The following is a 25,412-nucleotide window of genomic DNA, read 5'->3' as shown; positions in this document are numbered from 1 at the left end:
CCCTCTCCTTGAGCAGCAGGAAACAAAGAGGGAAGAAAAAGTCTCTTGCCTCTTCGGCAGCTCCAGACTCTTTCCCGGACTCCCTCCCGGCTAGCCGTGGTGCACTAACCCCCTGCAGGCTGTGTTCACGCTGCCAACCCCAGTCCTCTCCCAGAGCTCCGACCGAAGCCTAAGCCTCAGCTCCCAGCCCTGCTCGCCCTGGCGGGTGAGCAGACAAGCCTCTCGGGCTGGTGAGTGCCAGTCGGCCCTGATACTCTGTGCGGGAATGTCTCCGCTTTGCCCTCCGCACCCCTGTTATTGTGCTCTCCTCCGCAGCTCAGAAGCTTCCCCTCCGCCACCCGTGATCTCTGCCCGCGAAGGGGCTTCCTAGTGTGTGGAAACCTTTTCTCTTTCACAGCTCCCTCCCACTGGTGCAGGTCCCGTCCCTATTCTTTTGTCTCTGTTTATTCATTTTTTCTTTTGCCCTACCCAGGTAAGTGGGGGGTTTCTTGCCTTTTGGGAGGTCTGAGGTCTTCTGACAGCGTTCAGTAGGTGTTCTGTAGGAGTTGTTCCACATGTAGATGTATTTCTGATGTATTTGTGAGGAGGAAGGCGATCTCCGCGTCTTAGTCTTCCGCCATCTTGAAGCTCCACCCCTCAAATTCTTTTAAAATACTGAATCATTCTTAAATTTTAAGTCATTTTAACTACTACTCTATATAACTAAGATTTGAAAGAAAAAAATCATTTAAACAAGAGAGACAAGGGTGGAACTACCCAGAAACTCCCTTACAATAAAGAAAGATGATTTACTTAAATCACAGAAGTTAAGAAGAGGTACATATGAAAAAATGTTGCCTTAAGTCCTGCCACGGGAAAAATCATTTTTCACAATGTTTGTTTTGTTGCTTTAATCAGTCTTGTTTAACTGTCTTAAAGAATTGGGTCCAAGCACCTCTCACTTTGCTAAATAATTTACTACCTTACTAGTTTGGACTCTGTAGTGACCTAATCTCACTGGTGAATGATGGAGGCTAATGGGTTTATGCACCATGAATAAAGATAAATTAAGTAGCTTTCATTAGTTCAGCTGGCACTGGTAAGAAAATAAGCACAAACAAGGACATAGTGTTCCAATAATCCATAAAGGTTACTTTTAGAATTTTTTTTTCAAAGGAAGGAGAGGTGCTTTAGTATAAACTGAACAGAACATAGCTGTTTTAATGTGTTCTATTCAAAGAGCTTTAACACCACATCATCTGCTCTTTTTAGGTCAATAAAACCAGAAAGCAGATACTCATGTGGCATCCCTACAGTGTTTCTAAGGATCTGAATATAGTAAGTGGGTATCCCTGCTCTCTCTCTGTCTCTCTGTATATGTGTGTGTGTGTGTGTGTGTGTGTGTGTGAGTGTGTGTGTGTGTCTTCCTATTGATTCCTTTCCTATGCTAAGCAGCCTTCAAAAGGCGTGCAAGATGAATATTATTAAATCACGTGAAAAAGGTACATGATTTCATGTTAAGTGAAAAGATAGTCTGCAAAACATTTATATAGAATGTGAAACCAACTTTGGAAAAGTATTATATGTATGCATACTTAGACACAAAGAGAAAGTCTACATTAAAAGAGAAATTTTGGAAAAAATATATCCCGTGTAATTACTAGCTATCACCCTTAGGCAATAATGTTATGGGTGATTTTATTTTTAACTGTAGTAGATTCAATTAATGGTAGTTCATTTTTTTCTACAATAAACATACTTGCTTTCATAATTTAAAAATATTAATTGAATTCCTCCTCAGGAGTATCAACTTGTGGCTATATGCAAGAATGGCCAAGCTCCCAGAACTTAGACAGTGAGGTGGAATTTTGAAATCAAAGTATCAATACAGTTCTTGAATAAGGCATTAAAGGTAAATGAATAAAAAAATAAATTGCTTAATTATAAATCAACTTTGCTCTGCAAAGAAGAGACATTGAAAATAAGATAGTGCCCAAAAGGCCTCAACGGACATCACAGTACCAGTAGTTAATTTTAACATCTAGTAATACCTACAGAATAGATGGATTCTATAGTATACATTCACTCAGTTGTGATGATATATAGAGAAAAATGCCCCAAATATAGCATTTTGTCAATAACCAGTGAATTAGAAATATATACCCTTTGTATTGATATTTCAAAGGACAGATCCAGTCCCACTTCTTCATGAATATATTTGTTATATTCAAATCAAATTTACTTACTCTAATTTCTGTAAGAAAAAAAATCTCCTGCAGTATTTTTAGACTGTTAGTTGCCATTTCACGTTTTTTTTTTTGTTTTGTTTTGTTTTTTTTTTGCGGTACGCGGGCCTCTCACTGTTGTGGCCTCTCCCGTTGCAGAGCACAGGCTCCAGACGCGCAGGCTCAGTGGCCATGGCTCACGGATCCAGCTGCTCCCGGGCCAGGGCACAAACCTGTGTCCCCTGGCCTGCATCGGCAGGCGGACTCTCAACCACTGCGCCACCAGGGAAGCCTGCCATTTCACGTTTATACCTAATTTCTTCTTGAGATCTAAACACTCACTGAGAGCAGAGACTACTTTGAACAACTTTTATGTCAAAATATAGTATTTTTCATATAAATATTTTCATGCCTATAGAAGACAGTAGCAATTAAGATTTGGTCCCAAACTGTTTAGGTCCAAGTAGTAGCCTGCCACTAATTAGCAGAGTGACCTTGGACTATTTCGTGAGACTTTCTGTGCATCAGTGTCCTCATTTGTAAATGGATCCAGCAGGTGTTGTTGTGTTTTGTTTTTTGTTGTTGTTTTGTTTTGTTTTCATTTTGGCTGGGGAAGGGGTTCCACGTGCGAGACAGTATTTTATATATTTACCATGTATTCACCCTTTGAATCCTTACAACAGTACAATAGGTAATATTATTATTATTTACATCTTTCAGATGAGGAAGTTGAGACTCAGAGAGTTTCAGTAATGTGACCAAAGTATCACAGCTAACAGGCATAAGAGCTGGGGCTCAGACTAGACAGCCTGTTTCCAGAGTCTACATTCTGAAATTCTGCATTATAAAGCCTTGAACAGAGTAAGTTCACAATAAATATTCATTGTGGTTATTATGTTTTTGTCAGAGGTTTAATTTTACCCACCAATTTTAAAAAATATATTTACCGTCCTTTAGTCAAGTCATTCCCTGGGCAGTTTGCACAATCCCTCTTACTCCCTATTGTTTTCTACTAATATACTTGCTTTGCTTGTACCCTGAAGACTTGGCGTCAGTTATTTTGTAAAATATCCCTCCATGTGCATTTTTTAATTTGTCTAATTATATTTGTGTTATGCATGTTGGACAAGAATATCACAGAAGTAATGCTGCATTTTCATTGTATCCTATCACATGGCAGACAGTTTTGATATGTTCCATTTATGATGATGTTACCTTTGATCTCTTGATTAAGAAGGTGTCTGCCAGGCTTCTCCAATATCAAATTACTATTTTGCCCTTTGTAATTAATAAGTGTGTGTGGAGAGGAATTTGAGAATATATAAATATTCCTCTACTCATTAAACTATTTATTTATATGTGAATTTTTTCATTCATTCATTTATTTCAGCATGGATTTAAAAGATTCCTGTATAATTTAACACTTGTAATCCATGTGTATTAATAATTTATCATTGTTAAACTTTTTATTTTGGAATAATTTTACATTTACAAAAATCTTGTAAAAATAATAATAACAAAGTTCCTACATATCCACTCACCCAGCTTCCCCTTATATGAACATCTTACATTACCAAGATACATTTCTCAAAACTAAGAAATTAACATTCATACAATTCCATTAACTAAATGATAGACTACATTTTGATTTCATCAATTGTCTTTATTAATACCATGTTTCTATTCCAGATTCTAATCCAGGATAGGATTTTTAGGTTAGCCAATTTAGTCCTCACGGCTTTTTCGTCTCCTCTGATCTGTGACAGTTTCTTAGTCTTTCTTTTTGTTTTATGACCTTCTCACTTTTTAAGAATCCTGGTAATGTATGTTATAGAAAGGGCCTCAGTTTTAGATTGCCTAATGTTTTCTCATGATTAGACTGGGATTCTGGGTTTTGATGAAAAGTATCACAGAAGAGAAATGACCTTCTCATTGCCTTATATTAGCAGGTATGTGATATCAACATGACTTATTATAGGGGGTTTTAACCTTGATCACTTCGATAAGCTGTTTTCTACACATTTCTTACCACTAAGTTACTGTTTTTCATTTTCCACACTCTATTCATTAGAAGTGAGTGATTAAGTTCATTCCATATTCAAGGAGAAGGAAATTACGAGGACAGAATATCAAGTATACGTAGAGAATCATAACTTAATTTTAAGCATGCAAAAATAGGTCTTTCTCCAAATGAATGTTTTGAATGTTTTTATTTTTTTTTCCTGAGACACATTATTTGATCAATGGCAAAATTTGCTTAGTCATTTCATTATGTATTACAAATCTTCATACAAATTCATCATATATCCCACTCTCATTTTCACCTCTAACATTTAATTAGTCAACCAGTCATGTAATTTTTACTTCTGAAATAGTTTTCTCCATCATCTTGTATTGATATTAACTGTCACTCTCAAAAAATCCATGTACTCCAATGAGCATGGTTTGAAACATTAAGTATACAAATACATACGTGAAATGTTATGGTTCTGTGGTAAAAAATATTTTGAGAAACAGAGATTAAATAAAATTTGATTACTGTTGAAAGACCTCAGAGCCTTTAAAAAATAAATATGCATCGAAATGCTCCGAAGGTGGACATATTAGTAATTCAACACTTAACTGCCAACCCTCCCTCTTTTTTTTTTTTTTTTTTTTTTTCAGGGATGAACCTTTGGAAAAGTGTTCCAGGGAACTTTTTTTGGAAGTACTATACTTAACTTGATTAACTGTCTCCTTCACTGTCTTCCATCTGTGTAATACTCTTCTGCTTGCAGAAAGGGAAAGTTGTCTCTCTGGGGAAGATGGCAGTCTCCACTCTTCTCTGCTTTGGCTTGTGCCAAACTAATTACTTGTTCTACTCAACTCTCAAATCACTTATTTGATATCACTTGAGAATAGCTATGTTCATCATTATTTAAAATATGTATTATTCATTCTATAGTTATATAATGTCTTTGCAACTAGATTATCAATGTCTTCATAATAGAACTTATTTTATGTGCCTTTGTGTCCTCTGGCTGAGTGTTTAGAAGGCACTCACTCCACAGTTTGCTGATCACTGAATAACAAATATCTTGCACTGGATAAGATCCCTGCTTCATTTTCAGCAGGGCCTAGCCTGAGATTCAGATGCTCTGAGTCTCAGGTTTGTGCTTGCTCAGATAAATAAAACTTATTCCGATTATAGATAACATGCAGACATGAAATTTCTTTAAGGCCATTTTGACCATGGTAACAATTTTAATATGGCCTATTTCACACATCACTAACAATTCCAAAAGTATGAACATAATATTTTCAAACTTCTACATGAAACCAAAAATGTATTTAATTCCAAAAGCAGTCTTCACCTCAAACTTATTTGAAACCACCTGTGAAGGAAAATGAATTTGTCTTTTTCAACCAAAAAAAACCTAAATTATGTGGCAACTTCATTTTCATTTGAATTTTCAAGTCCTCTTCATGTTCGTTTGACTCATTTCAACTGTAGCCATTGTTTTTAGGCTTTCATTGATGTGTAAAACATACACTTTCAAATCTCTTTTTTTTTTTTTCCGGTATGCGGACCTCTCACTGTTGTGGCCTCTCCCGTTGTGGAGCACAGGCTGCGGACGCACAGGCTCAGTGGCCATGGTTCACAGGCCCAGCCGCTCTGTGGAATGTGCGATCTTCCCGGACTGGGGCACGAACCCGTGTCCCCTGCATCGGCAGGCGGACTCTCAACCACTGAGCCACCAGGGAAGCCCCACAGTTTCAAATCTTAAATGACGCCTCACAGCTAAAGTATATCTCCAGATATTTTTCCTAGTTGCCAGGAATTTAGTGTGTTCCTAGCATTTAGTGGGTTTAGGCCAGAAATGCTAAGGTAATGCAACACATAGGGTGCTCTAATACAGCAAAGCTATTTTCAGTGTTCTGCAGGACTTTCAAATATCTGTCCAGATATAGCTTTTAACAGATTAATTGTGTATAATTGTATACAATAATAGTAATAATTATAATTGTAATAATATTAATTATAACTAAGAGAATGTCATAACTCAGTTAAGCTGGGGGAGAGAGAGAGAGCTGAGCTGTCAGGTATCAGAGTAGCCAATTAAAGCCACAAACCTAAAATGAAACTGTTAAGCCTTTAATCACTCATTGTGAAGACATAAGCAAGAGTATGAACTTGAGAACACGTTAGGTCTTCTGATTTCATACTGGTGGAAAGTCAGGTGGATGAGCAAAGACTTGGAGATCATCCCACTGTCAAGGGAGGCTCCAGACCAAAGGCTTTGGCAGTTTTAGGGACCCTAAGTTTGGGGTATCTGAGGAGGAAGAACCAGGAGTAAAATTGTTCTGGGTACTGAGTCAAAGTGGAGAAAACTGTCTTTGAGGTTTCCTCCTTCGCCTTTCCCTTTGCCTGGAAAGGATCTTTGCCCCAGGCTTCGGATAAGGGAACCTGGGAATGAAGACGTCTGGGCTAGGATGCAACTGGTGTAAGAGCATGGCTGGCTAGTGGGGCCTGAGTCCTTGATTGCATCTCCCTTCAGGAAATGTTAGTGTTCTTGCTGTGCACCAAGTCTGGTGTGAGGAAGGCAGCTTTCCCCTGGGAGGCCTACCAAGTATAGCCTTTATAATTGCCTATAATCAGGCCTGAGAAAACATACAGGTTTTGAACCAGGAGCCAAAATTTCTAGAGAATGCATCTAGCACTTCGTATGGGCAAGGCACTTTCTAAGTGCTTGACAAATGATGTGATTTAATCCTCATAAAACCCAACTGGACTAATATTACCATTTCCATTTTACAGATGAGAAAACTGAGACAAACAGAGATTTAAGTGATTTGCCCAAAGTTGAAAAGCTGGAAAGTGGGAGAGCCATGATTTGAGCCCAAGAAATCTGGCTTAGAAAGTCTCTACTTTAAATCACCACGTGGTACTCATTTTATTTATGAGCCTAGAATTGAATTCTATTCTCATATCAAAACTAACATTGTTACAGGTTTTAATATACACTGAGTTTTCTAGAAATGTAACTCCTATATAAAATATGGAAATGTTATCCTTAATTTTTAAGTTTACCAAGAATTGTTCATCATTTCAGAAAATCAAACCTTTAATGGCAACACTGTTTGTAGTTTTTGAGTTGTCAGTACATCACACCTGTACCACTGCATTTGTAGCAAACTACACAAATATAAGCATCTGACTGTTTAATTGTAGCCCCTAGTGTCATGCTGAGTATTGACATATTGAATTGTGTATTATTTTCTGGTTTACTCTGTTCAGGTTTTTGGTCATGTTTCTGCCTAGTAATGTTTATTAAAGTATAATTTAATACACTATAATTCAGCCTTTTTAGTGTGCACAATTCTATGAATTTTGACAAACACATACTTTTGTATAAGTTTGATATAAAATAGTTCCATCAACCTCCAAAATTACCCTTTTGCCCATTTGTAGATTAGAGCTCCATCCATATAACACACGTACAATACACATATATAAACATTAATTGCATAATTTATAACACTGTTAATCAGTGTGTATCAGTAATCCATCCATTTTTATTGCTGAGGAGCATTCCATTAAACGGACGTACCTCAGTCATTTATTTATCCATTCATCCACTGAAGTCCACCTGGTTTAATTCCAGTTTGGGGTAATAAATCCTTTACAAATATTTACATACAATTTACGGTGTGAACATCAATTTTCATTTATGTTGGATAATGACCTAGGAGTGAAATGGCTGAGATGTATGATAACTGTGTATTTAACTTTTAAGAAACTGTCGAATGGTTCTGCAAAGAAGTTGTATCATTTTCCATTTCCACCAGCATGTATGGTAGTTCTACATACTGTACGTCCTCACCAAGACTTCATCTAATCACGACTTTTTCTTTTATTGCATTTTATGAACTTTTTGTATATTGTACTGTGGTTTTAATTTGAATTTCTCTATTGACTAATAATGTTTAGCACTTTTTCATGAGCTAATTTTATATCTGTATATCTTCATCTGTCAGCTGTCTGTCCAAAAATTTACCCAATCTATTTTGGGTTGTTTATTTTCTTATACTGATTTCTGAGATTTCTCAATACATTGTCAATTCAAGTTTTATCAAGTACTTGTTTATCAATATTTTATCCCAATTGGTGGCTTGTCTCTTCATTTCTTTAACAGTGGCATTTGAAGAGGAGATTTTAATTTTGATGCACCAATTTTTTTTTCTTTATAGGCCATGCTTTCAGTACTGTCTAAGTTATTTTTGCCAAATCCAAGATCAAATATATTTTTCTCCAATGGTTTCTTTCAGTAATTTTATATTTATTATGTTTGTTTAGGTCTTTGAGGTGTGAGATATGAGTAAGGTCATTTTTGCATTTGGACAGTCAATTGTTTCAGAATCATTTGTGGAAAACATTTTTCTTACCCTATAGGATTGCCATGCACCTTTGTCCAAAATGAACTGACCATATTATGTGTGTCTATTTGTGGAGGCTTTATTGTGTCCTATTGATCTAGGTATCTATCCTCTGCCAACATAGCACTGTATGGATTACAGTGGCTTTGTAGTAAGTTTTGGAATCACAATTAGTATGTTTTGGAGTGACAATTAAATAAAAAGATAGATAACGTGATTTTGAAAAGTGTGTAAAATGTTTGATTTGGCATTTCACAGAGAATATACCTGAATGATGTATAAGCAAATAAAAAGTTCCTCAATATCATTAGTCAGTTATTAAGAAAATGCAAATTAAAATCTCAGTGAGATACTCCTCTATAATTATCAAGTGACTGATAATTAAAAAAAACAAAAACAAAAAAACAGATAATAGCACAGGCTGGCCTGAATGTGTAACGACAGGAGCGCTCATACTATAAGAAGGAATGTAAAATGATACAAGCGCTTTTATTTTTTTAACATTCATGCACAAGTGTTTTTTTGTGGACATATGTTTTTATTTCTCTTGGAACAGAGTGGAATTGCTGGGTTTTAAGATAATCTATGTTTAACATTTGAAAAGCTGAATGATAAAATTACTTTTGTAACTCTTTGGAAGTTTCTCTAAAAGTTAAACATATGTTACTTTAAGAACAACTCCTTGTTTGTAGATTTTTTGATAAAACAGAAACTAACATACCATTGTAAAGCAAGTATACTCCAATAAAGATGTTAAAAAAAAAAAAAGAATAACTCATGGGACTCCTAGGTATTTACTCAAGAACAATGAAAACATGTATCTACACAAAAATCTTACTTGAATATTTTTAGCAGTGTTCAAAATAGCCAACTATGAGAAACAATATAAATTTATAAAAGTTTGGGTAAACAATTATGGTATATCCAGACCACAGAATACTGCTTGGGAAAAAATATGGTCAAATTACTGATTTGTGCAACAACATGAAAGCTTCTCAGAGCCAAATAGAATACATACTATCTAATTCATTTACATAAAATTTTAGAAAATTCACATTACCATATAGTGTCAGACACCAGATCAACAATTTTCTCTATCTATGGTGGGAGGAGAAGATGGATTACAAAGGGGCATAAGAAATTTTTAGGAGTGAGAGAAATCTGTATCTTAATTGTGGCAGTGGGTTCATGAGCATACACATTTGTCAAAACTTATTTAATTGTACAATATAAATGTATGCAGTTTATGTAAGTTATACATAAAGTTGATTTAATAAAATGTATCCAATAGGTATGAGAACTTTATGTGTAGATGGAGAACAAACAAATGAAAGACATTAACTTTGCAATAGAAATATAGGTATTCTTATTCTGACTATTTATTATAGCCCATTAAATCTGTAATATTCACCAAGTAACTGAACCCACCCACTTCTGTTTTCTCTCTGTAAAAGGGAGATAGTATCTACCCATCAGAGTTACCCTGCAGCTAAAATGAAACAAAATATGTAAAGCACTTAATACATAGTAGATTGTTGTTTCTTCCATTAGTTTTGAAACACTATTATTTTTGTTTTTCTTGAATATTTCTTGTGTGTTTCCTGTGTGATTCCAACTGCCTGGGACAGTTTTCTTGCTGCATAACCAAACCTTTTAAATCAAAACATTCTTTTTCACTCAATTTAAAATATTACCTTTTCCCATACCATTCACATTTTTATTGACCAAATGTGATTTTCTCATAGCATAATAAGTTGCATTATTTTCATGGTGGGGGGAATACCTGTTTATCTTTTGAACTGCATTTACATACCTGGGTTGCAGAAACTGTGACTTTGTTTCCTCTGAATTCCTAAATGCACACTTTCTTTGCCTTCTGCCACCACCAAAATGAGTCCTCAAAACAACTTGAAAAGCCAGTTGTTAAAGAGGAAGTAAGTAGTGCAACGTGTTGACCTAGAATATGTATGGGAATTAAATCCTCAAAGCCAATCCATTTAGAAAGGAAGTAAATTTATGATTCAGTATCACTCAACCACGCTACTAAATGTCATAGTGAAGAGCTACTGTCTGAGAAATTACTCCAGGCTCAGCACCCACAGAAGGAAGACTTCACTATCTTGATTTGTGGACCAAGAAGGGGGACATCAGTAGCTGGGAAATGCTCCCTTTAGCAAAACAATTTTGGATCTTCTAGCAGATCTTAAGGCATACTCTGTCAGCTGAGTGAGATGTTTCTTTTCTTTTCTTTTTAAACTGCATTTTCATTTTCCCCTTTCCTCTAGAAATGTCTCAATAAGCAAAGTCTTGTTTTGTTGTGCATCACTTTTGAGTGTGTGTCACAATTTATCTGACATGAACATTAAATAAGGATCATAATAACATAGTTTCTACTTATTGACCACTTCCTATATTCCTTAACATATATCACATTTACTTTTCATGGATGTTTTGGGATATAAATATTCCCTATTTCTTTCATCTTATAAAAAAAAAGTGGAGCTTAGACACTTTTCTCAAGAGTCCACAACTAGCTTGAAGGTTGGAATTTGATTTCAGGAATATTGTCCTTATTTTTGTCCCTGCAGGATCCAGAGGCAAAGGCATTAGGTGAGTACCAGATGATGGAGAAACTAACGAAAGTATGTTTTTACAGTGAACAGTGATAGCTCCCCCAGAAACAAAAATAGTCAAGCATGTGGCTCCTTGGAAATCAATGTTTCTCATTCTAGGAACATATATGGTCTGTGTCTCATTTGCCCAAAGCAAAACTCAAGCAGTGTAAGAGATTAATATTTGCCCTATTATTTCCAGGTTGCATGCCTGCTGTCTACTAATATCCTTTTGACATTTTGATGGATATGGGTCAGAAAACTATTGCAGGTCCATAATTTCATTTAGCCATAGGTGGTTTGAGCTTTTTCTAATTCATTACAAGCACATCTGGGTTGATGGAATACTTTCTCTTGGTGCTCAGTTCTCCTAATGTACTTGAGCAAAAGTATATATTTGTGATTCAGGAAAGATACAATTATTCTTCTTTTGAAGTCATAACAAGCTGGGATGTACAGTAGAAGGACCCTTTAAGGACCCTATTCTTTCATTAACTCAGCTTTAGCTAGGCTAAGAAACACTTATTTGAAGTCTCATTATTTCAGTCTACACAAATATCTAAGTAGCCCAGTTCACTCACTGAGACTCTTCACTTCTAGTTGAGAAAACTTACCAAGCTCTTCTTTCACAGAACAGCTGTACAATTTGGGGAAATCAATCTTTTAGGCCCTTCCAATGAATCTCAGTTTCTCCTTCTCTGACACGGGAGGGCTTGAAATAAGGCATGCATCTGGTCATCTTCAACTCTAATGTCCATTGATTCTATATTCACGATTTCAAGTGAAAAAGGAGTGATTTCAATCCTATTGCATCTTATATGATGATATTATTGTGGTCACTTCTTTTCAGATAAATAATTTGCTTCTTATATGCCTTAGCTCTCCATGAATTAATGTCTCTAGAAAAATTACTAGTATAAGTGCATGTTAACCCAGTGACTTGAAAACTGATAGGAAAAAGAAAAAGAGGGAGAGAAAGGGAGAGACATACATATACTGCCTTGTTAAAAAAGATAAACTACATGTTCACTAAAGCCAAAATTGCCACCTATATCTATCAATTGGTTTATTTTATTTTCTCATAAACTCTAAGGGTTTTAAACAACTGGAAAGTCCTTTTTTATGTTTCTTATCTTTCGTAACTGAATCATAACCATATTATCTGAGTAACTTATGCAATAATCCATCATTATTCAGATAAAAAAGGAATTGGAGCAATACAGAGGTTAAAAGTTTGCTTTGTAGTAAAATAGGCTGTGTTCAAATTTGGTTTCTAACAATTACTAATAATAATGCCTTCTCAACCTTGTTATAAAAAATAAATGAGATAAATGTGTATAAGCTACCTGGTGGCTATTTTCTATTACTCCTACCATATCTTTGAATAAGAGCATTGACTTGGGAAGTCATCAATCCTCTCCTTCCCCAGAGATTTTGATGGACTCAGTGAGAAATTCCACAGACTAAGGGGGTAGTAGTGCCATAATTGAGCCAGATTTTATTTTGATTATTATAAGTATCACCCCATTCCTTTGTCTGGAAGGTAGTAAAATAAGTCTCACTTGAGCCACATTATAAGGCAGTGAATTTTTTCTGGAGACTGCACTCTAGAGACAAAGATAGTAAAAGTCTAACGTGTTTGAGCAGATCATTTTTACTGGCAGAAAACTACTGACAATAATAAATATTCCAAATAGAATTATAATTGTGATATATTCATGAACAAGACACATTCATCTTTTCTTCCTCATTCAGCCAGGATACTAAGAAAAAACAATATCCTATTGCTAGATATGTATTTTGTTTGTTGTACATATTCATTTTTTTCATGTAGGATTATGCAGTGCTATCCCCACAAACAAGCCCAGTACACATTACTAATTTGATAAATCGGCATAAGTAAATGTGACTACTTAGTAGATAGATCCATAGGTTCTTCTCTTTACTGTAGAGAGAGTACATTAATGCTCACTTTCAGAGTCATTAGAGTCATTCACAAATCTCCTTTTTCTAGGTAAAGAGTAACATTATAGGGCTCTGCCCCCTTTGAAGTTTGTGTGGGTTTATGACATGCTTTGGCAAACGTGAGAAGATGTGATGTATCACTTCTGGATGGAAGCTTGAAGAAACAGCAAGCCATTTATACTCTGTTGTCTCTCTGCCATGGTAATCATGGGGGCACACATCAAAATGTGTATTTGCTTCACAGCTCAATCTGGTTCTTGCATAACCACTGTGCTCAGAGTCCTCCTGTTGACCCAGTAGAATATAGGACCTGAGGGAGAATTATGTTTTTATGTTAAGCCACTGGGATTCGGGGTAGCAGAACGGTGTTGTATATAGTCAACAAACTAAATGCTGGTATATTTGACTTTCCTCATCTTCCAGTTTTTACAAGTCCTCCATTTGTTCATCATTGCATGTAGAATAAAATCCATGTTTCTTGTTATGATATATGGCACTCTGCCTAAACTTCTCTAACCACCTCTCTCCTTTCACATTCTCACTTCAGTCACAGTGGATCTTCATTTTGTCTTTGTCAGTCTAGTACCTTAAAAACAACACCTCAATGTATTGATGGTTTTAACTGGCTTTTCTGTTACTAAGAATAAACTTGATCATCCTTTCATATATCTAAGAACCACTTATCTTTTATTTGCTGTGTGGTTCAAAAGGAAAAACTTCCACGCTGTGAAGATATCACTCAATTGTCTTCTTGTATTTAGTCTTGTTGTTGACCTGTCTGCTGTCAGTCTTGCTTCTTGTTTATTCATAGGTAATGTGCTTTTCATTTTTGTAGGGTTGTAAAAGTTCTGTTTTGATATTCTCAAGTTTTACTGTGATATGCATTGCATGGATGTGTTTCGTAACTTCCATGTTTAAATTCTGAGTAAATCTTATTAAATAGTAAATTTTTTTTGATAATTCTGGAAATCCTTGGTCTTTATTTCTTGAAGTGTTTCTCCCTTTATTTTGATCAACTGTGAAAACTATTCTAAGAATGTTGACTTTTCTAATCTCTATCTTTTTTAACATTTATTTTATATATTCTACCACTTGATTTCTTTCTGATATCTTATGGGAAATTTCTTCAAATAAGTAATTTAACTCACTGATTTGTCCTTCAGCTGTATCAATTCCACTCTTCAATTCTTTATTGATTTCTGTCAACCATTATAGATTTATTCTGAGTTATACCATGTGATTCATTGTTCCTGATTCATCTTTCCAATATTATAATTTCTTGGATGATAACTAATTTGTTTTTATAAAATTTTATTATATCTTCTACATTAATTCTTCAGAATACCCACCATCTGAATTTTCTATTTTATGAGTTATGGCATTTAGTGATATGTACTTGAGGTAAGATTCTCTAGCCATAGCTTAAGTCTCTTCTCGTGGGTTCCAAATGTGATAGTGCATGTCTCAGGGAAGAAGGGCTTTAATATTGCTCTCAGCACCTTATTGTGCCCTAATAATTTTTTAAGAGCTTGCTGTCTCAGTTGTAATTACATAGCTCTTTGAGTATAGAAAAACTATATAAGGAGGATAAAATTTTCAGGAGATTACTAGCCCTTTTTTGCCTCAGATGTTAACTGCTTTCATCATACTAGGACCATTGTATTTTCCAAGCTCAAGTTCATGCATGTCAGACAGTTGCTGTTTCTCTGTCTGCAGTGACCATATTCAAGCACAATTTCAACCAAGCAAAGTGAGAAATTAAGGGCATATCAATAAACCTTCTTCCACCTTATCTTTGGTTAGATGTTCAAGTATTCTTCTATTTGGAGCATTGTTTTCTTTTCTGCGTAATTTTACCATCTTGCTAGGTAAACAAGGTTTCTCATAGAAATTACCATGGGCCTCAGCAGTAATTATGTTTGCTAATATATATATATTACACTGTCTTAAGTTTCTTCTATAATAATACACCAAAGTTGCTCCTTGTCTTTAGTTTGAGATTGGCTGTGTATATTTAAAGACTTACATGTAATCATTTGTGTGTATTTAGAGTTTGTAGGGAATGGTTCTCTCCATCAGTGTAAATTGCCATGTTACCAAATATTTCTTTGACTTTACCAGTTATATTTTTGGAAGCTCCTATGAGAATAGGAATACAGGAAATTAACTAATTGGTATTATTAATTCAATGTACTACTCCCTACCTATGATTACTTTATCAAAAGACCAAGCTAACAAAAACACATTGTTAAAAGCAGAACTAAATAAAATTAAAACCAGAAAAACAATGGAGTAAATCAATAAAACAAAAAGTTGATTCCTTGAGAAGATCAGGAAAATTGATAAATCACTAGAAGACTAACAAATAAGAGAGAAGTCATAAATTACTAGTATCAGGAATAAAACAGGTGATGCCACTACAGAGCCTACCGACACCAAAAGGATAATAAGTGAATACTGCACACAACTCTACACACAAAATCTGATAAATGAAATAGACGAATTCCTTGAAAGGTACTAAGTACCCATTAAATACAACTCAACAATAAGTTTTTTTCAAAATTTTAACATCTTTATAACTATCTTAAATGTATGTATTATAAGCTTCTGAAAAGTAAATCTCCAGGACCAGGTTTCACTGGCAAATACTGCCAAAGATTTAAAGAATAAGACTAACTTACAGAAAATAGAAGAGGAGGGAATACTTTTCAACTCATTTTATGAAACCAGCATTACCTTGGAATGGAAACCAGAGATAAACACTATAAAAAGCTAAACAAAACAAAACAAGACAAAAACTATTCACCAATATCCATCAGGAATATAGATGAAAAAAAATTTGATAAAATATTAGGAATTCAGCAATATGTAAAATGGATTATATACCATGACTAAAATGAGGTTTATTTTAAAACTGTAAAAGTAGTTCAATATTTAAAAAATCAATCAACATAATCTACTATATATTTTTAAATGATTAAATATTAATTAATTAATATATATATTAATTAATATATAGATATAAATTAGGATAGAGATTCAGAAAATAGTTACAGATTTAATCTAAATCTGGAGATTTAGGCTGGAGAACTAAGAAGAGTGGAAGGACATCTATTTTCTGTTGCTTGCAGCTGAATGAATGAGGTTTACCAATATTATGGAAGGTACTCTTCTTTACTCAAAATCCACTAATTTAAATGTTAATCTCATCTAAAAACACCCTCCGAGAAACATCCAGAATAATATTTAACCACATATCTGGGCACTGTGGCCCAGACAAGTTGACACACAAAATTAACCTTCACAGAACTATTCAAATACATTGTGACAATGCCAAATTTCTGATATTGAACTATCTTTGCAACTTCTTCTAAATCTATAATTATTTCAAAATAAAAAGTTGTTCAAAACCACGTTGGATGTTTACTAGTCAAAGAACATAAAGTCCAATTAACAATGACTATTTCTCCATACCCTCATAAAGGTCATATTTGAAATTAAATTGAAAATTGAATTGGATTGCTGCTCAATTTTACAGTGGAACTAAAACTGCTCTAAAAAAATCAAACCTACTCAAAAGGGAAAAAAAATTGATTGGAAATTCCCAGTTCCTTTTACTCAATATTTCAGTTGGTTAATTCCCTATTGAGGAAATTCACTGGTGTTTCTCCCTTTGCCTACGGAGCTGTATTTTTCTTTATTCAGGCAACTCTTGCTCATTGGATTTCAGTATAAATGTCATTTCCTCAGGAAATATTTCTCTGTCACTCAGATTTGTTCTGCTTTCTTGATTAGCTATTCTCCTTGCACCATATATTTTTCCTTTGTAACAGTTATCATGGTTGTAATTAATTCACAAAAGCTCTTTTTCATAGTATCTTCCATTGATGGCATAAACTTTATCCATTTTCTTAAGCATCAATTAGTATCAGTCTGGAAATTATAAAGCACTTAGTAGGTATGTACTAAATGTTTGTTAAATAAGTTATTCAATCAGAGTTCTTCTTACACAGAATTATATGTGAAAATACTCTGAGAATTTAATAAGAAAACTCTAAGACACTGTTGTAGTTACTGATAACCACAAAAATGGAGTACCCTGTTTTTCAATAAGAGTCATGTAGCAAAACAAGAAAGACATAAAAGAGGGCTTATAATATTGCTTTAAAATGATGCCTTTATTGAGTTGGACATGAGGAAATTCTACAGCCTTATTATCAGGACACAGTTATAGCCAAAACAGTAATTTAGGAATTCTCTTTCACCTTAATATGCAGATGAGAACACAATAATCCTAAAACAAGCTGACCAAGTAGACTTTAAGTTCACTATTATCTAGTTAGTTTCATATTCACAGAAACCTACACCTACATACCTGCACACACGAGGTAATCAATACTTATGTGTTGAATGAATTAATAAGACCATACTTATAGACAAAGCCTGAGGTCTGAGAATTGAATGGGGTACTGGCTGTGAGACTGTATTTGAAGGAAGGGAAATGTGGGGCAGAATATCAAGTGATTTTTACCAAAGCTCACTGGCCTATGTGCTTTTATTCAGGTAAAATTTGTGCTAAACCAATGATAAATAACCCAGCTTTGTTATAAGTATGATGATCAAAGGTACAGAACTGTTATCATCTACATTGGCTATGGGAAGGGCAAACATCTTTAACTTTAAATTATTGTTAGAGCAGCATTCAATATGTGGTAAACAAACAATTTGTTTCCAAAAATGTAACTGTGACTTGCTTTGCTAGTGAGTTTCTGAGAGCAATATAAGTGTTATCAACAGGCTCACACTGCCCAGGAATTTGTCTCACTCCCTGACAAGTGGTTCTTGTTTACTTTTTATTTTTTTTTTCCAAGATGAGCAAGCCTCTTTTGAAATAAATGAGTGATGCAAAGCTGTGCTTTTAGAAGAAGCCTCTATTTTATTTCACAAAGAAAGAAAAATTGTAGCTCAGTTCAATAAAATTTTATTTGTATTATTGATATTTTAAAATTTGCCTCTTTCTCCTAAAAGAAAAAAAATGCAAGAAAAATTTCTATTAATTACAGGTATTAGAAATTATAGTTATGGTTTTCATGGTTAAAAAAATTCACAAAAACAAAAATCCAAATAACCAAGAAAATAACACCATAAATTAAAAAAGGTATATATATATATATATATATATATATATATATATATATACACATACACACACATATATGCCAGTTATATTTTAAAATAAGAGTAAATAATGAGCTTTAGATAAATAAATTTGAAAACTTAGACCACAGGGGCAATTTTCTAGAAAAGTGACTTACCAAAATGTCACAAAAAGAAATGTAAAACTTGAATAGCCCTAGGAGCATTACACAAAATAATTATAGTCAATAAACATTCACTTGTATAGCAAGTCAGGTCCAAATATTTTCCAGTATGTCATAGATAACATGCAAGATATTTCTATCATATATGAACTCTTTTAGAAATTGAAAGCAGAGGGGATGATTTCCTCTATTTTGTGAGGCTAGAATAATTTGGGGTCAAACTAAATAAGGATGATACAGAAAAACAAAGTCCCATTTCACTTGTGAACAAAGGTTTTAGAAAAATACTTAAAGCACATATTAGCAAATTAAATTCAGCAATATATAAAGAATATAATATATCATGATGAAGTCAATTCAACTCTAGAAATGGAAGAAAGATTTTTAATAGAACATCACTTAATATAATTTACCACATTAACTTTTAGAAGAAAAAACATGATCATATCAACAGGCAGAAAAACAGTTGGAATAATTATTCCACTGAAGGGTGTTTATTGAACAGCTACCTTGTTCCAGACACTCTGAGGTTCTTGAGATATAATGTGAAAACAATGTTTTTGTGGCATAGGACTGTAATGGATTATAAGATTAATAAGATTTAACAACCATTTAAGAAAAAATAATATTCAGTAAAGACGGAATAGAATGGAAATCCCTTAACTGCAAAAAGTGGTCTATCAAAGACATGTAGCAAATATACTTAATTTTGAAATATTGGATACACTTCCTTTAATGAGGAAACCAGGCCAGAGTGACAAATACCATCATTTCTAACCCACATTTCTTTGGAATTCCTACCAAATTTTATGAGAATAAAAAATAAGGCTTTGAAAAAAAAGCAAAAGAAAAAAATTTTTATGCATTAAGATTAGTCAATAAGATAATTCACTAAGATTGTTAAATATAAGTACAACATAACCAAATAACTTATGTTCTAACCCACCAGCAACAAAAAATAAGGAAAATAAGGTAAAATATCATTTCCAAAAGATACACACAAAAATTATAAATCACTCAAAACAATATAATAATAAATAATGTTTAATTTTATGGAGAAAATATACATATATTCAAATTATATATTATTAAAATGGGTATATACAGTATTCATGGAAAGGAATATTCAGTATATATAATGTTAATTCTATCTCAATTAAAATCAAATAATTCAATTAAATTTTAATTATTTCTGACACAAGTATTATTGAGTTATAGTATGGTTACTGTTACTATAAAAATTGTTATATGCTTAAATCTGTGAGGCTGGCAAAGGAATAGACAAAGATCAGTGGAACAAAATAGAAACCTCAGAAATAGACCAATGTATATATGAACACTTGATAGATGACAACTTTGATATTTCAGATGAGTGGAGAAAAGAGTGGATATTTGACAAGTGTTACTATGGCAGAAATTTATGTATATGGGAACCGTACCTAACAGAAATTAATTCCCAGAATTCTGTGTTGATGACAGGTGCATAAGTTCAAATCTCCATGGGCTGAACTATTTAAGAAAAAAAACAACAACTTTTTTAAACAAAACCAAACATCTACATTAAACTAGAAATTATGTAATTGGAAAAGGAAGGTTTACAAAGAGAGCTGACAGTATTTAGGAAAAGACTAATTTTTTAAATCATTTAAGAAATAATTATTTAAGAAATAAGGCTAAAATTGAAGAAAAAAAGTACAATAGCAAAAAATAGTAATCACTGAAGATAATACTCTAAGGAAAAAAAGAGAGAGGTAAAGTGAGAAAATGGAGTGTGAAATGAGGAGTATCCTGTTTAGATGTAGACTGTAACATGAAACAGTCATTCTCACCCTAACAGCCACAGCAAGCTGGATAATTTGAGAACTGAGGACACAAAGGTTCTCAGTGAACTGAACTCCAGAAAGTGAAGAGACCCTCGTAAGAGAGAGATAACAATGCTGCTTTCACTCCTCTTGCAAATGGAAGAGGAGGAGGAATGGAATCTGACATACACAGGGGAGGGAGAAATGAGCTGAATTTTTAATGAAATATTAGTAGCCACACGTGGTCAAGTGAGACAGATTATAATAGTGAAGATACCCTTTGCCATGGATATTCACAGAATGCCCAAGAAAGGTACTCTGAAAACAAAGCCAGAAGAAGAGAGTGGAGAAAGAGCACCCTGGGATGCATGGGCTGCCAGCAAGGGCAAGGCATCCCCTGTCTGCAATAAGAGCAGAACTGAGAGAAATCCATTAGATGCACTCTGGGGTTGATACTGTGGATGAGACAGAATTGCTTAGGGAATCTCCTCCTTTTCCTCACACTCTGAAATTTCACCCAAGTAATACTGAGGCACAGTACGTGAGAGCTGAGAGAAATCCTTCCATGGCATATTAGATTGTCACAGTAGCTGGGGCTGCCATCCTGAGAAGGTTCAGTCAGGACTGCAGGACAGAAAGAGACAAGATAAAGGAAAAAGGTGGGGAGAATTCCCCAGGGACCAAAGAGTAGGCAGCTAGGTGACAAAGCAGAGAGAGATCAGCAACAGCCCAAGATTGTGCAGGTTCAGCTACAAAGCAGAAGCACCTCTGCCAACCAGCTTTTAGATTTTTAGTCTCTGTTAAGGGGAAGGTCTTGATTCACCCATCAACATAGTTTAATGCAATCAAACAAGTCAGCAGCACAGTTTGTTAAGACCTACCCTCTATTACAAATCAAATCTATTTGGCTCCTACTGTAGTGACATGACATAAGAAAGGGTGTGTCCCATTCTGGAGGTAAATATAATTTATGTTGATTTCTGTTCTTTTAGCCAAAATGAGCGTTACAGAATTAAAAACACACTGATTGCCAAAAACAAAGAATATAGCTTCATTTAATGTGCATGTGAAACATTCACCTGTTTCAAGGAAATATTATTTACATAGTTTCTCCAAAGAAGATGTCAATAACTTGAAGGTATAGAAATAATAAAAATACAAAGATGTAGAGAACAAACGTATTGACACCAAGGGGGGAAAGTGGCAGAAGCGTGGTGGTGGGATGAATTGGGAGATTGGGATTGACATATATACACTAATATGTATAAAATGGATAACTAATAAGAACATGCTGTACGAAAAATAAAATAAAATTCAAAAATTCATAAAAGAAAGTAATAATAAAAATAGAATTCTTTGATTATAATGAGATAAAAACTAGAAATCAATTAAAAAATTAGAAGGAAATGCTTTTCCATATTGAAATATATATACAAATAATATTAAATAATTCTTAGGTCAAAGGGTACATACAAAGGGGCTTTATTATTACTTGAAAATAAGAATGTAAAAATATGACACAAACGAATTTGTGACATACAGTTAAAACAGTTGTGAGTAAAAAACTATAGTATTAAATACCTATGTAAAAAAAATTAAGACAAAATCAAATTAAATGAAGTAACTATCCAGTTCAAAAAACTAGGAAAAGAACAAAGTAATTTAAAAGAAAACTGATAGAAAACTTTTTAAAGATAAAAACAGAAAGAAATACATTAGAAAACTAATACACACTAGAACAAAGAAATAAATGCCAAATTTAGTGTGCTGGCAAACGCTATCATGCTTCCAAAGCAAAATTTAAACCTTGACAAATAGATCATTTTCTTATAAAACTTACAAAAACTTAACAATATACAGAAAATATAACCAGATGAATTACCCTAGAACAAATGCAGAAAGTAACTAAACAGCCCTTACCAAAAAGCATCACCCCCAGCTGACTTCATTAGGAATTTTACCAACTTTCTAAAGGTCAGGTGATGTTAATGCTACATAAATTATTCCAGAGCATTGAAAAGAACAACCTCCCAACTGCTTGATAACATGAATATAACATTTATGTTAAACACTGCATAAAATTGAATACATTTCACCTATAAATATAAATGCAAAATTATTAAATGTAACAGTAGCAAATAGAATCTAAAGCACATTAGAAAATACAAGATAAACAACTGTAGTTAATTCAGTAATGCAGATATGTTTCAGTTTTACAAAGGGCATAAATATGGTCATAAATAAAATCATATAAATACATTTTAAAAGAATTACATCCAGAGATTTAGAGAAAGCATTGCCCAAATATCAGCAAACATAACAATAAAAATACATTTAATAAAATAAGACAATTGACAGCATTGACATGATAAAGTATATCTCAATCAATAAGCAAGCACTTTATTTAAAAGCAAAATACTATAGGCTTTCCAACTATAGTCAAGAAACAACAAATGTATCTTCTTGGCTGTCTCATGGTGCCAAGGAAAACAAGAAAATATCAGAGTATAAGATCCAAGGCTTCAAGTCAGAAACCCTGGGAGTAACACTCTAAGAGTATATATGAACCGGAAATTGAACATATCTTGCAAAACCCACAAAATGGTCTAGAGTCAGCTCAGGCTCCATCTGGATTAAGGTCATATGTTGTCACTTTATGTACCTAGTAGAGAATATGATGCAGCCTCTAGGGAAAGTAATAGAACCTGGAGATGTGGAGATTGCAAATTTTTCCTGTCCTGTGTTTATACACACACACTTACACATACACACACAAAGGGTCAAGTGAAAAAGGATAGAAACAAATCTTTCCACAGGTATTTGAGTAATTATAGATATCAAACATAGATATTAAAATAAGCGTGATTAAAATATTTGAAAAAATAGATAAAAAATAAAGAATTCATCACACGACAGAGATTCTTTAAAAAGTAAATAGGATAAAAGACCTAGAATTAAAAATACAACTTAATAGATGACTTTAGCAGCATACAGGACAAAATAGAGAAGAGAATTAGTTAAAGGGCTGATAGTTGAAAAGAAAACATGCAAGCAGATTCATGAAAAATTTATAAGGTCAGAGAACACAGAAAGGAGTGTGAGAGACGTATGTGAAAACACATGATGAAAGATCTGGCATCCCTGGTGTCCAGGAAGAAAAAAAGAAGGGGAATAAGGCAGAAGCTACATTAGAAGAGATAATGGCTAAGATTTTTCCAAAACTTATATGTGACATTAGCATAGTCAGAAGAATCAGGATAGATAAAAATAAATCCTGTTTGGGTGCACATCAGAACATCACAGTAAAACTTCTAGAAACCAGTTAATAAATGAAAAACTCAAAAAAAAAATCTCAAAAACATTACAAGGGGGACATAATTAGAAAAATCAAAGCAATATATCAGAAAATAAATTATAATAGATTCAATAAAACAAATAAAGAAACAAAAATAATCTTTGAAAAAGACAAAAATTAGGGACCTCTAGCAAGGATAATTAAGAGCCAAAGAGAGAAGATACAAATTAAAAATTTCAAAAGGTAGATACATAAAGGAAAAAGAGAACATCACTATGGAGTCTAAAGGCATCAATGATAAGAGCATATTATGAGAATTTCTTCTGATAATAAATTTAAAACTTAGATGAAACAAACACTAGTAAGAAAAAATATTATGTCAATACTAAAAGAAAGAGAAAATGTTAAAGGTCCTATATGTGCTTTAGAAATGAATAAGTTATAAATATTACCATGTCAAGGAGGAAGAAATGTTCTTCTACCCATCTAGGTTCTTCTGGATAGACTGAGAATTAAGTTGACATCAGACAGTTTAGAAGGAGAAAATCAAACACAAGTTTAATAACATGTATATATGGGAGAGATACAGGAAAACTGAGTTAACTCCCAAACCTGGCTGAAATTCTCACCTTAAACATTATCTGCAGCTAAAGACAAAAGAGGATGTTGGGGATAGTGGTTTGGGACTCCAAAGGGGAGGAAGGCAATTTACATGGAGATGTAAAAGCAAGTGTTTTTTAAGCAAATGTTTGCTGGGCAATGCAGAGACTGGACACAGAAAGGACTCTGATATCTAGGGCCCCCATAAAATTTCCCCCACCACACTCAGCCCATATTCTTTGCAGATATCTCCGGTGATATCTTTATTCAGAGGACAGGCCCTTTATCTAAATTCTTTTAGTCAGTAAAGGAGAAGACAATAAGAAAAACCTCTTGAGTCTTCTTTCTCTTAAAAATAATCAGCCTAAATTAATCATCTTGCCAAAGAGACACATTTTGGGGTGGCAAATTTTGCTCACTTACACCACAAAGAAATACCTAAACCTACATGGTTTTGATTGTGAATTCATCTAAAATATAAAGAAAAAAAATAATCTTTGAAAAAATATTCCAGAGATTTTAAAAGGATGGAATACTTTGCAACTCATTTTTGAGGCCAACATAAACTTGGTATCAAAGTGTGACAAAGACAGAATAGCTGGACAAACCTTCTTAAGAAAACAGATACAAAACTTTGTTTTAAAAGCAAATCAAATCCAGTAATACATAAATAAATTATGTCACAGCTGAATTAGGCTGACTTCTGTAATTAATGATTGGTTCAGCAATTTTTTTTTTTTTTTTTTTTTTTTTTTTGCAGTACGCGGGCCTGTCACTGTTGTGGCCTCTCCCATTGTAGAGCACAGGCTCCGGACGTGCAGGCTCAGCAGCCGTGGCTCACGGGCCCAGCCGCTCCGTGACATGTGGGATCTTCCCGGACCAGGGCACGAACCCGTGTCCCCTGCATCGGCAGGCAGACTCTTAACCACTGTGCCACCAGGGAAGCCCTGGCTCAGCATTTTTAAATGTTTAAGATATAAGATTAACAGTAAAAGTAGAAAAATTTCAAAATAAATTAGATAATCTAAAGCTATGCTGAAAATAACGTTTGATAAAATTCAACACATTCTGGTATAAATATTAGTAGCAAGCTAGAAATACAAGGCTCCTATTTGAGAGAAAACATGAAAATTAATGTTGAAATATTGAAAAATGCCATATGATTTATAATGAATCAAGAGTGGCCTTAAAACTAT

The sequence above is a fragment of the Phocoena phocoena genome, chromosome 2 (genome assembly GCF_963924675.1).
Source record: "Phocoena phocoena chromosome 2, mPhoPho1.1, whole genome shotgun sequence".
Lineage (NCBI taxonomy): Eukaryota > Metazoa > Chordata > Mammalia > Artiodactyla > Phocoenidae > Phocoena > Phocoena phocoena.
The sequence above is the reverse complement of the archived record's forward strand: the minus strand, read 5'-3'. Positions refer to the sequence as shown.